Consider the following 13,200-nt stretch of genomic DNA (forward strand, 5'->3'; position numbering starts at 1 on the left):
AGTTATTAAATGGTTTACCATACATTAAACAGAAATAGGATAATAGGACCTTCTGTCAAAGGGGGAGGCTTGTTTCTGTGCTTATAAATAACAAAAAAAATGTTTTAAATGCAGTAATTCTTTGGTCTAAATTTTCTTTTCTCAATTAAGACAGGAGCAACCACTGATTCTGTAGTTGCTAGAAGCTGCGGAGAGCTAAGGTTCAAAGGAAACAATGAACTTTAGGAGATCATGTAGGTTGCATGAAGAGAAATAACAACATCAGTGAGGAGGAAGGGTACTTAAAATGTGAATATGAGAGGGTTTGTCAGGGAAATGGAGATGCTTTGTGGGAAAAAATCAGAATGGAAGGGACAAAATAAACATAGGTTTTATAGTTGGAACAAATAGATTTTTCTCTAGGACATAAGTTTCCTATAGAATATATCCTAAGGTTTAGTCCACATATGCACTTGTATCTGATGTATGTGTATAAATACTACTAAATATATGGTACAGCAATAATAAAGATAAAAAATGAAGAAAGTTCACGGCTAAACAGTAATTTGTGTACTATGTGCTTGTTTTGTTGCCCTGTTAATAGCTGACTAAATACTTCGATAAGATCACAGTATCACAAATGTTCTAAAAAAAAAAAAGTGCGTATGTGTTTCTGTGGATGTCTTGCTAAGTCCAAATGCATAAAACCATTGAAATGTAAAATGAGCTAAAAATATATGAAGAATCTTAACAGCAAACGATTTATAGATAAAATATTTTATTATAAAACATTTTATAGACAAAACTAGGGGTAATATTAGTACAATAAACAGAGAATAGGTATCTTCATATTTGTAGGTCATCATCGTATTCACCATGGATTTTTGGTGATGGTATAATTCAGGCATCTGATCATACATTTGTGTATTTCATAGCTTGTAGCAATGCTGTTCATTGATAAGGTTCAGTAGGCAGCCTTACTGTTCTTCATATAATGCTGAGAGCATCACGAATGAAGTACTGTAAAGACTTCGCTCATTTCCTACCTAACTGTTCTGTCAATCAGCTTCCAAAGTGAGAGAGGACAAAGTGATTCTATGCTGATGAGAATCCAGTCTGTCGAGCTGCAGCAAGAAGTGGGATAGATGGGAAGCAATATCAAACTTCAGATTTGAACTTGATGGTGAAAGTCAGTGTTACAAGTAGTCCCGTGAATATACAGGTGTTTCATACACCAAAAGCCTGTTTTTTTTTTTAATTTTTGGATTTATCACACTTACCCCCTCATACTCACTCAGTGCGCACACATCAAAACCTGCAGTATTCTAAATACATTTTTTCTTCTGTTAGTTCTAAAGGTAACCTTCTCATCCTGCTGAAGTAGATGCTCTCTAGTGTGTGGTCATTTGCCTACTTGTACAAATCTCTACCCTGTTTTGCTTTTTATTTTCCTGACTTCTTTATAAATGTTTGGGTTTATATTAATATTTAGCAGTCACAGTGCCTCAGAACTGTCTGTCAAATTGTAATCATTAGTCTGTTCTGACAAATGATCACATAGGTTTATTTGCAACTATATCGCATTCTGTGTAATTTTCTGTTCATCATTACTCATGCTGTGTTTCAGCATTGTTTTCCAAATAAATCATTTATGTAACTGTGGTAAAATATTCAACCAGGTTGAATCTTGTTCTATTTTCCTTCGCAAATGTCTCATGCGTTTTAATTGCTTATATATGGCATCTTCCACTGGGACTTCCTATGCCCCTAATCCATAATTTAAGCTAATATTAATAATGCTTGTATATAGCATTTTTTTCTTTTTTTAACTCACAATTTAATTAATGAAGCCCATTGGAATTGTGCATGTAGTTCTTGGTTGCTCAGAAAAATTACTAATGGAAGACAACTGAGGAAAGATCAATTAGAACAGAATTATACTGACTGATGCATCAATATAGAAAATGAAATAAGTATTATCCTAGTCTTTAAATCCCAAAGGAAGCAGGGGGAATTTTAGGTAAATGCTAAATACATAATCTGACAAGTTTCTTGTGGTACATAACAGTACCTACATTTTTACTGGATATTTTTTTTCACATGAAAATTTAAGATGAAGTGAAAGCACTGTATTTGCTAAGTCAACAAAAACTCTATATTCAATTTTAAATAGATTTCACCTTGAGTAAGGAGATTTATTTATTAGAACAGGTTTTAATCTACTTACTGGAAATAAACAGTAGTTCTTCTAAGTAATCATACAGTATCCTTAGTTGGAAGGGACCCATAAGGATCATTGAGTCCAACTCCTGGCTCCATAAAGATCAAGCTAAAATCAGCCCATGTATCTGAGAGCATTGTCCAAACACTTAATGAAATCCGTCAGGCTCAGTGCTGTAACAGCTTCCCTGGTGAGCCTGTCCCAGTGCCCGACCACCCTCTGGGTGCAGAGCCTTTCCCTAACCCCCAGCCTGACCCTCCCCTGTCCCAGCCCCATGCCGTTCCCTCGGGTCCTGTCGCTGTCCCCAGAGAGCAGAGCTCAGCGCCTGCCCCTCCGCTCCCCTCGTGAGGGAGCTGCAGGCCGCCATGAGGCCTCCCCTCGGCCTGCTCTGCTCTGGGCTGGACAAACCAAGGGGCCTCAGCCGCTCCTCATATGTCTTGCCCTCCAGGCCCTTCACCATCTTTATAGTCCTCCTTTGGGCACTCTCTAATAGTTTCATGTCTTTTACTGTGGTGCCTCAAACTGCACACAGTGCTCGAGGTTAGGCCACACCGATGCAGCTGGTGCCAGTTGTTGACACCACATTATGTATTTGTCTCGCTAAGAATAGGTCTAGATCAAAACATCCTGCTTAGATCTTAGAATCTCAGTTACTGTAGTATTTCCAAAATCTGTACCTTTAGCACTACGATATATGTGTAAATATGATATATGTAGATTTAAGAAAAAAAGACAGAAAAGATGGTTTAGTTAAGGAAATGTAGAGTATGAGGTGAGACTTGGAGATTCTTATTCCTTATAAATTGAATATAGCAGAGGGCTTTTCCTTAAAATTGATCAAAAAAAACTAATAGGTACCTTCATATTCTTCATTTTGAGGATAACTGAAAGAATTTGCTTTATCGCAAGTTGCTTAGATGTTATATAAATATTCCACTGCAAAGTTGGAGCAGATAGGCCACTATCTGCCTGGCTGTTAATCTGGACTGAAAAAGCTGCCAAACAGATTGCTGAACTTTGTATAAAAACTCACACAAGCATCTTGGATTTTTTTTTTTTCAATTTGGTCAGAAATGAAAGGTTAATTAAGATGCTGACTTCGTAGGAATGAATAATGTTAATTGATGACATGTTTGATTAAAATCTCTGGATTTGAAATGGGCTAGGAGGGAGGAGATGCTGTGGACTGAGACTCCTTTTTAGGCATGTTATTCTCACAAATCCCATGTGCACAATTGAGCAACCACTGAAGGCAATAGAAATAAGATGTTAACCACCTAGTAAAAACTAGTACTAGGTCAGAACTTTGAGTCAAGTTAGCCCCTGTGCAGAGCCTTATGCCCGGAACAAAGCATTGATGTACGTATGAAATAGACTACTTTGCTTAAAAGGTGAATCTAATGTAAAAATACTTCTTTCCAGATAGTGATTGGCAGTTCTGAGGGTTTTTTCACCTTTGCTGCTACTATAATAATAAAAGAGAATGTTTATATTATGCCTCACCCTTCTAATGCAGTGGCAGCGTGCATTTCCTTTGAGCTGAAGAAACTTACAAGGGTAAAACTTTTTCAGCTGTTGAATACAGTGGATTGTGTTCTGTAGTTTAAACTCTTGAAAATATCCTGCTATATACTTTTAGGCTTAAGCAGGCACAAAGATGTACACAGGAAGGCATTTTTTCAGAAGTTCCTATTGAAATTGTAAGGAAAAATCGTTGTCATTTGTGCCAGTATCCCAGATGTTTCTCTGTTGTTTTATTTGGATTCTTTCTTTCTTGACTGTGTAAAAGTTAAATTCCTGAGTGTGGAGAACATCTCAGACTGCATAAGACAGAATCCAAGCTCTGTGAGTCTGAAATTCCAGATTTGTGTATTATAGAAAACAAATTTTAAAAACTCATGATTAAGATGGTGTACTAATCGTTATTTTAATCCTACTTCTTTAGCTTCTGATTGTAAAATGTAGATTTTTTTTTAGCTGTTGAATTCTTGATAGCGCTTTTTATGGTATTTCTCATGCTAAATAATGATTGGTAAGAGGAAAAGAATGGATGAATGATAGACTGTGGACTATTTTAGTGAGAAATAAGGTGCCACAATTACCAGGGAATGAGAAAAACAGAAATGCTGATAATCACTAAAATAACTTCAGGAGTAAAATGTTTGACCCAGAAGGAATAAATAGTAACCTGTAAATTGTTTTTCTTTAATCAAAACCATCTATGGCAAAAACAAATTTCAGCCTATTTGAAAGTGCTTTTAGTGTCTGGTAATACAGAAGTGCTCCACTTCTTAAAAAGTTTCTTTCAGCTGAAAAACTTTTCATATGGTGCATATTCAATTCTTCTTTATGTTACAGACAGTCTCAACATGCTGCAAAAGGAGAGAGGAAAGTTAGCAAAAATCTCTTACTGCAGAATATGAAAGATTCTGTTCAACAAAATATAATAATAAAAAAAAATACCTGAACATTTGCATGCTTCTGTCTTTATTCTTTGTGCCTGCTGTGGGCCAGATCTGAGAACCTTGTTATTTGAAGAAAGTGTGTTTTCAAACAGTCAAATTTTGTCAATTTCAGAACAGAAGAGAAGGCAAGGTTGTCTTGAATTTAAAATTCTCAAAAGGACTGAGAAGAGTATTTCTTAAAGTTACTTAGTGCATGAATACTGTGACAATTGCAAGGACTATCAGTTCAACTAATAACCCAGTGAAAGTGGCTTTTGTTGTTAAAACTTCCTGAGAGTTAAACATCAGATAAAAGGTGTAGTGGCCCCTGGGCTTGAATTTCAAAGTAATAGCTTTAGGTAAGTTCCCAAGTATATGGGTATTATAGCAGTTCTGTGAATTGGGGAAGATACTGTGTGACTGTGCATGGTTATAATAATAACAAAACCATGACTTAGTGTTAGGACACTTACAGAAGTTTCTCTTTTAAAAGTTATAAAATAATTCTCTCTTCAAAGTATTGAGATAATGTGCTAGACCTGATTAAACTCAGTTGCTCATTCCCTGTGGAATTTTTTCTGGCTTTAATAGGGTAGTTACTTTGGAGACTTTGTGTCAGCCAATAAAGTAACTTGTGTGTGGGATGCATGACAAAAGTGATCATTTAATTCAGCTATAGATTTTGAGCAAGTCTGATCTTGTAGGAGAAGTTACTCCAATCTCTGGCAGCCTGTCCACTCCATGAAATAAAGAAATCTAGAGATACGTGATAAGTTCATGAACCGTGCAAGCCATAGCCCCTGCAGTTAAAAAGATAGAGCCTTCAGTTAAAAAGACAAATGCTGGTTCTTTTGTTTTGTTTGAGCGCAGAGGAAAAGGAGAACTCAGTTCCAGTTTGCAAGTTATCATTTACTTCCCAGGCAGAGATAATGTTTGCACAGCCTTCATTTACAGTAGCAAAACAGTCATCATTTGATTAAGCCATCGTGCAATGAAGGATGCAAGATGTGAGTGCAGCCACGCAAATAGTCTGAATTGTTGCCATGTGGGGTCCAGTAGAAAGCAGTAAGATTCTGTTCTTTCAGTGGCAGTCAAAGAGAGAGATCGTAATTCCTGCTGAAATACACTAATTTCTCTTTATAGTTAAGCTAGCTTTGTTGTTTATTATTATGAAAATGCTGATTGTTGATGTAGCCAGAAAAATTCTTGTGTGCCTAAGAGCAGTTAGTTTTATGAAATCTTAGTAAATTGGTGTATTCCGAGTGGAAATGCTGGACATTTTCATCTTGGTATTTGTTAGCAGAAGGTCATATGGAACATTCATCCACCAGGCGGTGGAAGAAACAAATTTAAGTTCAAGCCTCTGGATGAGAGATTGAAGGAAGATATTTATATGAATTTTTGGGGTAGTATTCATGTTAACAACCTTCATCTCTAGACCAGAACTCAACATCTGAGCTAGGTAGACTCTGTACTCAGAGAATATTGATATTTTTGAGTCATCTAAGATGGTGTGTTGGTTTTTTCCATTTGGAGAGAGGGAGGAAGGGAGGGAGAGGTAGGGGGCAGTTTAGAATGAGTTGAATCAGATCCTAAAGGTGGATAATTCCTTTGAAATAGTACATTCTGGTTTTGATCTTAACTGTGAGGGATTCTAAACTAATTCACGTGCATAAGTGTAACTCTGTGAAATGTATTCCAGCCTTTAAGTGTGGTTGTCTAGAGATCAAAATGTCAAAAAAGACCATAAGAATTATAACCCCTTCTGTTGTGATTTTCATCAGCAGTTGACATTGTTCCATAACAGGACAGTGCATCTCAAGTGATTTCCTTACATCCTCAGTGTGTTTGTGTTAAGCCTCTGGACAAGATTTTCTGGGCACAGTAATGACTTTCCTGTACTGATTGTAAAAAATACCTTGAGAGAGGATTTTCATTTCTCCATACAAACAAAATGAATCAATTTTCTATAGATTCCAAAGAGAACATGTGATAGTGGTTGAAATGATTAAATCTAGAAAGAGGGGGGAAAAAAACATCATCCATCTTCAGTCAGTTCTTGCATTTTTAAGATACTTAAAATAAATGTTTGGAAGGCAGGACTACAGTGAAATTTATTTAGTTTTTCCTTAAGATTTTTCCTAATATTTCTAACTTTGCGATTGCCTATTAGAAGAAGAAGCTGCATTGTTATAATCATTGTAGAGGTGGTAGATTTACTCATTTTCTGATATTTTTGCGATTATTTGCTCTGCACATAGGGCAAAAGCTGTTTCTAAAAATACGGGAAAGTTTTTCTTTTGCTGTAGATAATTTTTGATGGCTTCATTTAAACAATGTACCTTGAAAAGTCATGGCCTAATCAGAAGAACCAAAATTTAGAAAAGATTTATGGCAAGTCAGGAGGCACTTAAATGGCTAATAGCAGTCCTGATGGGGCACTTGTACATACACACACATACACGCACACAAAAGTTAAAGGAACAAGGCTTTATAGTATCATACTAGTTTTTCTTTAAAGTTTTCCTTCGTTTCCATCTATAAATTTTTAAACTAATGGCCTAATGAGCAGTGTTTTTTATAGTAGTTGCTTTCTGGAAGCTAGGTGAAAAAGAATAGCCTCAGATTAATGATTCTTTTCATGGAAAAAAAAAATGAAAAAATCATGTATTTATTTATGAGTAGATACTGGAGGTAGCAATTTCATGAATACCATGAGTACAGGAGAATTTCAGTCACAGCTTTCATCTAGAATTCAAGCAGCAGAGAGATCATTGTTGGAATGATGTTGCGCTACTTCCAAAAAAAGGGGCTTGTGGACTTGAGATTTTTCTGGTTTCTTTATAGCTTGCTGCGATTTCAGGATTTTTTTCTTTTGTATAGAGCCTTGCAGAAAGCAGGCTATTGATTGTCTTCTGATGGTTCTGATTTGTAGACTCATAGAATAGAATCATAGACACTTCCCACCAGATCAGATTGCTCAAAACCCCATCCAACCTGGCCTTGAGCACTTCCAGGAATGGGTCATCCACAGCTTCTCTGGGCAGTTTGTTCCAGTGCCTCACCACCCTCAGAGTAAAGACTTTCTTCCTTATATCTAATCTGAGCCTACCCTCTTTTAGTTTAAAACCACTGTTACCTCTTGTCCTATCACTACACTTACATAAAGAATTCCTCTCCAGCTTTACTGTAGACCCTCTTTGGATGGCTGCTATAAAGTCTCCCAAGAGCCTTCTGTTCTTTAGGCTAAACAACCCCAACTCTCTGAGCCTGTCTCCATAGGAGAGGTGCTCCAGCCCCTTGATCATCTTTGTGGCCCTCCTCTGGACTCGTTCCAACAGGTCCATGTCCTCATTGTGCTGGGGGCCACAGAGCTGAATGCGATACGCCAGGTAGGGTCTCAGGAGAGCAGAGCTGGACCTGCTCGCCATGCCTCTTTTGATGCAGCCCTGGATACAGTTGGCTTTCTAGGCTGCAGGCGCTCATTGCTGGCTCGTGTCGAGCTTCTTATCAACCAACACCCCCAGGTCCTTCTCCACAGGGCTGCTCTCAATCCATTCTCCACCCAGCCTGTATTTGTGCTTTGGATTGCCCTGGCCCAGATGCAGGACCTTGCAGTCAGCTTTGTTGAACTTCATGAACTTCAACTACATCCACCTCTTGCCTCAAGACCTGTAGATACCTCTCATCAGGTCCCATGGACTTGTATGACTTTAGGTTCCTTAGATGGTCTTGAACCTGATCTTCTCCTACCCAGGCCAGTTCATCATTCTCCCAGTCCCTGCCCTTGCCTCCTGGAACTTGGACTGTGTGGCTAGAGCTCTTGCCTGGAGAAGACTGAGGCACGGAAGTCATCCAGTACCTCAGCCTTCTCTGTATCCTGGGTAACTAGGTCTCCCATTTCCTCTGGGGGAGGGCCCACAATTTCCCTAGTCTTCACTGTATCACTGAGGTACCTGTAGAAGCCTTTCTTGTTGCCCTTGACATCCCTGGCCAAATTTAATTCTGATAGGGCCTTAGCTTCCCTAACCTGATCCCTGACTGCTTGGACAATTTCTGTGTGTTCCTCACAGGCTGCCTGTCTTGCTTCCACTCTCTGTAGGCCTCCTTTTTCTGTGAGAGGTTGGCCAGGAGTTCCTTGTTCAGCCATGCAGGTCTCCTGGTCATTTTACTCGACATCCTCTATGTTGGTATGCATCTCTCCTGAGCTTGGAGGAGGTGATCCTTGAATTGCTCTGTTTATACCGTTGCTCTAAATAACAGTGTATTTTATATAGAGATGGCCAGAAAAGTTGTTGTATGTATTAAGCTCTCTGTGGGTAATATTTTTGAGATGTGACCTTTAGGGATTATTCTGCCAACCAGAGTGGCTGTATCAAAAATCAACCTAATCTGAAGAAAAACTACTTGAGCAATAAACAGGGCAATTCTGTGAATAAGAACTGGGAAGGGGAGAGAAAATAAATAAAAAGGCTTAAGTGTGTGTCCTGGTTCCAGTTAGGACAGAGTTAATTTTCCTCCTAGTAGCTGGTAGGGTGCTGTTTTGGATTAGGATGAGAAGAGCGCTGATAACATGCTGATGTTTTAATTGTTGCAGAGCAGTGCTTACACCAGGCCAAGGACTTTTCGGCTTCTCGCTCTGTCCTGCCAGCGAGCAGGCTGGGGGTGCAGCAGGAGCTGGGAGGGGACAGACCCAGGACAGCTGACCCAAACTGGCCAAAGGGGTATTCCATACCATCTGACGTCATGCTAAACAATATATAGGGGTGGCTGGCCGGGATGGGGGGCCGGCTGCTCGGGAATAGGCTGGGCATCGGTCAGCGGGTGGCGAGCAATTGCATTGTGCATCACTTGTTTTCTTACACATTATTATTGTTAATACTATTATCATTATCACTATTATTATTATTATTGTTATTATTATATTCCTGTCTTAATAAACTGTCTTTATCTCAACTCACCGGCTTCACTTTCCCGTTTCTCTCCCCCATCCCAGAGAGGGAGGGGGGAGGGTGAGCGAACGGCTGTGTGGTGTTTAGCTGCCAGCCGGGTTAAACCACAACAGCCCTTTTGGCGCCCAACGTGGGGCTCGAAGGGTTGAGATATCGACAAATTTGACCAGAGTGTGTTAAACTAAAATTGGTATAAGTATTGGACCTGCTTAATAGTTGCTAGTCACGATGTTGATTGCCTTAATCTCCAGTCTACTGTGCCTGTTTTCCAAATTGAGTTTTATGGTGCGTTACTTTCTGTATGTGCTCCCTGTTGCACTGTTTATCCTTTCCGGGCCCTGGTTTAAGATTGTTATGGTACTGTGCGGTGTAACGATGGCTTATGAAATGATGAAATATCTGGTCACGACTCTAACCTGGTATTTGTACTCAGCACTGACGTCAACTCTATACTTTGGAAACCATATCTCGGAAACTATTAGCAATTACACCTATTGCCTGTTTTCGTTAGGGAGCCAATCTGTGAAGGGGACAGGGGAAGACATGTTTCCCTACCTGTTCACTCTCCCTTTCTCCTTCACCACCACCCTCTTATCCCCCGAGCAGTGGCAAAGGACTGTTGTGGTTTAACCCGGCCGGCAGCTAAACACCACACAGCCGTTTGCTCACCCTCCCCCCTCCCTGTCTGGGATGGGGGAGAGAAACGGGAAAGTGAAGCCGGTGAGTTGAGATAAAGACAGTTTATTAAGACAGGAATATAATAATAACAATAATAATAATAATAGTGATAATGATAATAGTATTAATAATAATAATGTGTAAGAAAACAAGTGATGCACAATGCAATTGCTCGCCACCCGCTGACCGATGCCCAGCCTATCCCCGAGCAGCCGGCCCCCCCCCACCCCGGCCAGCCACCCCTATATATTGTTTAGCATGACGTCAGATGGTATGGAATACCCCTTTGGCCAGTTTGGGTCAGCTGTCCTGGGTCTGTCCCCTCCCAGCTCCTGCTGCACCCCCAGCCTGCTCGCTGGCAGGACAGAGCGAGAAGCCGAAAAGTCCTTGGCCTGGTGTAAACACTGCTCTGCAACAATTAAAACATCAGCATGTTATCAGCGCTCTTCTCATCCTAATCCAAAACATAGCACCCTACCAGCTACTAGGAGGAAAATTAACTCTGTCCTAACTGGAACCAGGACAGTGTGTTGTGTAGTTGTGTTTTTGCTTGTTTTTAAGTACCCCTCTTTTTGAAAGAACAAAATGATAGGCACATACAAAATAATCTGAATCAGTTGTAGTACTTTAAATAATTTGACTTTGGAGCAAAAGGACTGATGCTCCTGAAACCATTTCTTAGTTATCCGGTAGCAAGGGAATAAAGCTGGTGTGCCACGGTTATAAGCGAGGATAACTGCTCTCTGAAATGTTTCCTGACCATTTTCCCCCTTCATTAAAATGGTACATGACTTCATTCTGGAAATGTGCTTTATGACTGCATAATTATCCTTGAATCAAATGGAAGCTTTCAAGAATTTTCTATGAAGTTACAAGTAATTAATATTTCTAGTATTATACATTGCCATAATTAAGACTTCAGCATTGGAATCACCAGTGTCTCTTACAGAAAAGTTACTTAAATATAACAGAAGTTTAAACAAAAATACTTGTATCAATGGGAAGCTGGAAATCGTGTTGAATTTCAGTATATTAAGGCCGTACAAAGGGTGCTTGGCTTTTCTTGCCAGGCCTGCATGCTGCTCTAAACCTGATAAAAAAACACTTCTCGAGTACTTGTTGTATGGTTTCTCCTGGACTCACATTCTAATTGTCTAAAAATTTCAAGTTTCAGCATTCACAAGTTATAATATACAATTTAAATAAGATGAATTGAAATCCCTCTTTATTATAGTGTTGCCTTGTGACATCCTCCCTGATATCTGTAAAACTACACAAGTCATGACTCTGTCTTCCGAGCTGCAATAAGTAAAAGGGTGAGATGGAAGGAGCAGTGGGAAGAAAAGGGTGAGGAGTGGTAATGAGGAGCAGTGAGAAACCCAAACTTCATGGGCTGTTTCTTGCCTCACTGTCAGGACTGTGACCGTAGAAGAGGGAGGAGAAAAGAAGTGGAGGCTAGGAAAGGGGGAAGAGAGATGTTGGAAGTGAACTGGGTCTGGAAGTGAAGTTGGGGCTGGCGGAGGGAGAGGAAAAACGCATTCAAATGCGTTTAAATGTCCTATTTCCCAATATCAGACTTAATTAAATGTTTAGGTTATGTTAATTGGCAATAAGTGAACTTAAATTCCCTAGGTTGTATCAATTTTGCCTGTGGCAGTAACTGCTGAGTGATTTCCACATCTCTATCTCAACCCATGATTTTTTTTTGTTAGTCTTGTTCTTCCTGTTTTCTCTCTTGTTCCATGGAGGGAAAGTCCAGAGTAAGTGAGCTGCCCCATGGGGCTTGGAAGCCCCACAGCTATAGAACTAAACACAAATATAAGCAGATCAATGTGTCAGATAATGTTCTACCTTTAAATCTTTGTTTTTGAACTTTTTCAGTGTGTAGAAAATAGTCTGAGGTTTTCTTGGCCTCTTAAAGAGGCAAGAGTCAGGTTATTTAAGATTATTAGTGACCTGTGAATGGAGGAAGTCTGGATTCTGCTCTCTACCCTAGATGCTTGATTATAATAGTTTTAATTAGTTGATCAGTGTGAAGAATATAGGAAATTCTGTATTTTTATGAAAACAGTTGCCCTGGGACTGGAGATCAGGAGTGCAGTTATGCTTCAGTCACGTATGGCTCTGAAGGTGTTTGTTTAGAGTTTGCTTTGGCAATGCATGCACAGCCTACAAGGCCAGGATAGAATAAGATCTATTTAATTGAGTTAAACCAGAGGTGATGAGATAATGCTGCCCATGTAGCTTTTGTTTACTCTTCTGATCGAGCTTCTGTAAATCTGTATTCTGGTGTTTGTGGTCACAGAGAGGAACCACTGGTAGGTTGCCTCCAGGAGGTTAAATGTCCTTTAGAAGGACGAATCTCAAGATTCATATCAATAAATCAATGTATTAAAGTCAGATATTTCTGCCTGTGAAGAGTGAAACGTGATTGCTGGCAGGAGCAAGCTTCCAGAAAGGTATCAGAGAAGCTCAAGGAATTCCGGAAATTGTAGTTTAAGGACAGATGAAAGACTGTCTAAAGGTCACGTGCATTGCTGCTCTGTGGACCCTACAGTAATTGCATGCTCATTCCCCCAGTGTCACTAATGATAATGTTCTATTAATCAAGGGTTTTGTGCATGATTATTAGGGGAAAGTATTCAGTTGTGAAACTAAAACTAGAATTTAAGAGACTTTCCTAATGAGAAATTGTGTGTGGAAGAAAGGCATAGCTTTAGAATATTAATATGTATTGAATTCTACTCAGTAATGAATGGTTATCGTAACAGAAAATATCCGGGATGGCGTAGCAGAACTTCACCATGCCTTTCCCAGCTTACGTTTGCCAACTCTAGCACTGCGTTTTGTCTGTAGTGTGTGTCCAGGTAGATGATGGATAAGCAGCTGACAGGGAACTGTCAGCATGTTTTAGAAAGAACAAATT

General features: G+C 39.5%; 1 protein-coding gene and 1 long non-coding RNA gene across 25 annotated transcripts in view; one reads left to right on the forward strand and one right to left on the reverse strand.

Moving 5' to 3' along the window:
* The window catches only part of DMD (dystrophin), a 1,241,706-nt gene that overhangs the window by 401,384 nt on the left and 827,122 nt on the right, over positions 1–13,200 (forward strand). The gene's annotated exons all lie outside the window — the stretch shown is intronic.
* On the reverse strand, positions 4,385–9,336 carry LOC310905183. The gene is made up of 2 exons (XR_014588844.1): positions 7,642–9,336; positions 4,385–7,392 (listed from the first exon to the last, which is right to left on the reverse strand). It is a non-coding gene; the product is annotated as an uncharacterized lncRNA (long non-coding RNA).

Source organism: Anser anser, assembly GCF_964211835.1.
Source record: "Anser anser genome assembly, chromosome: 1".
Classification (NCBI taxonomy): domain Eukaryota; kingdom Metazoa; phylum Chordata; class Aves; order Anseriformes; family Anatidae; genus Anser; species Anser anser.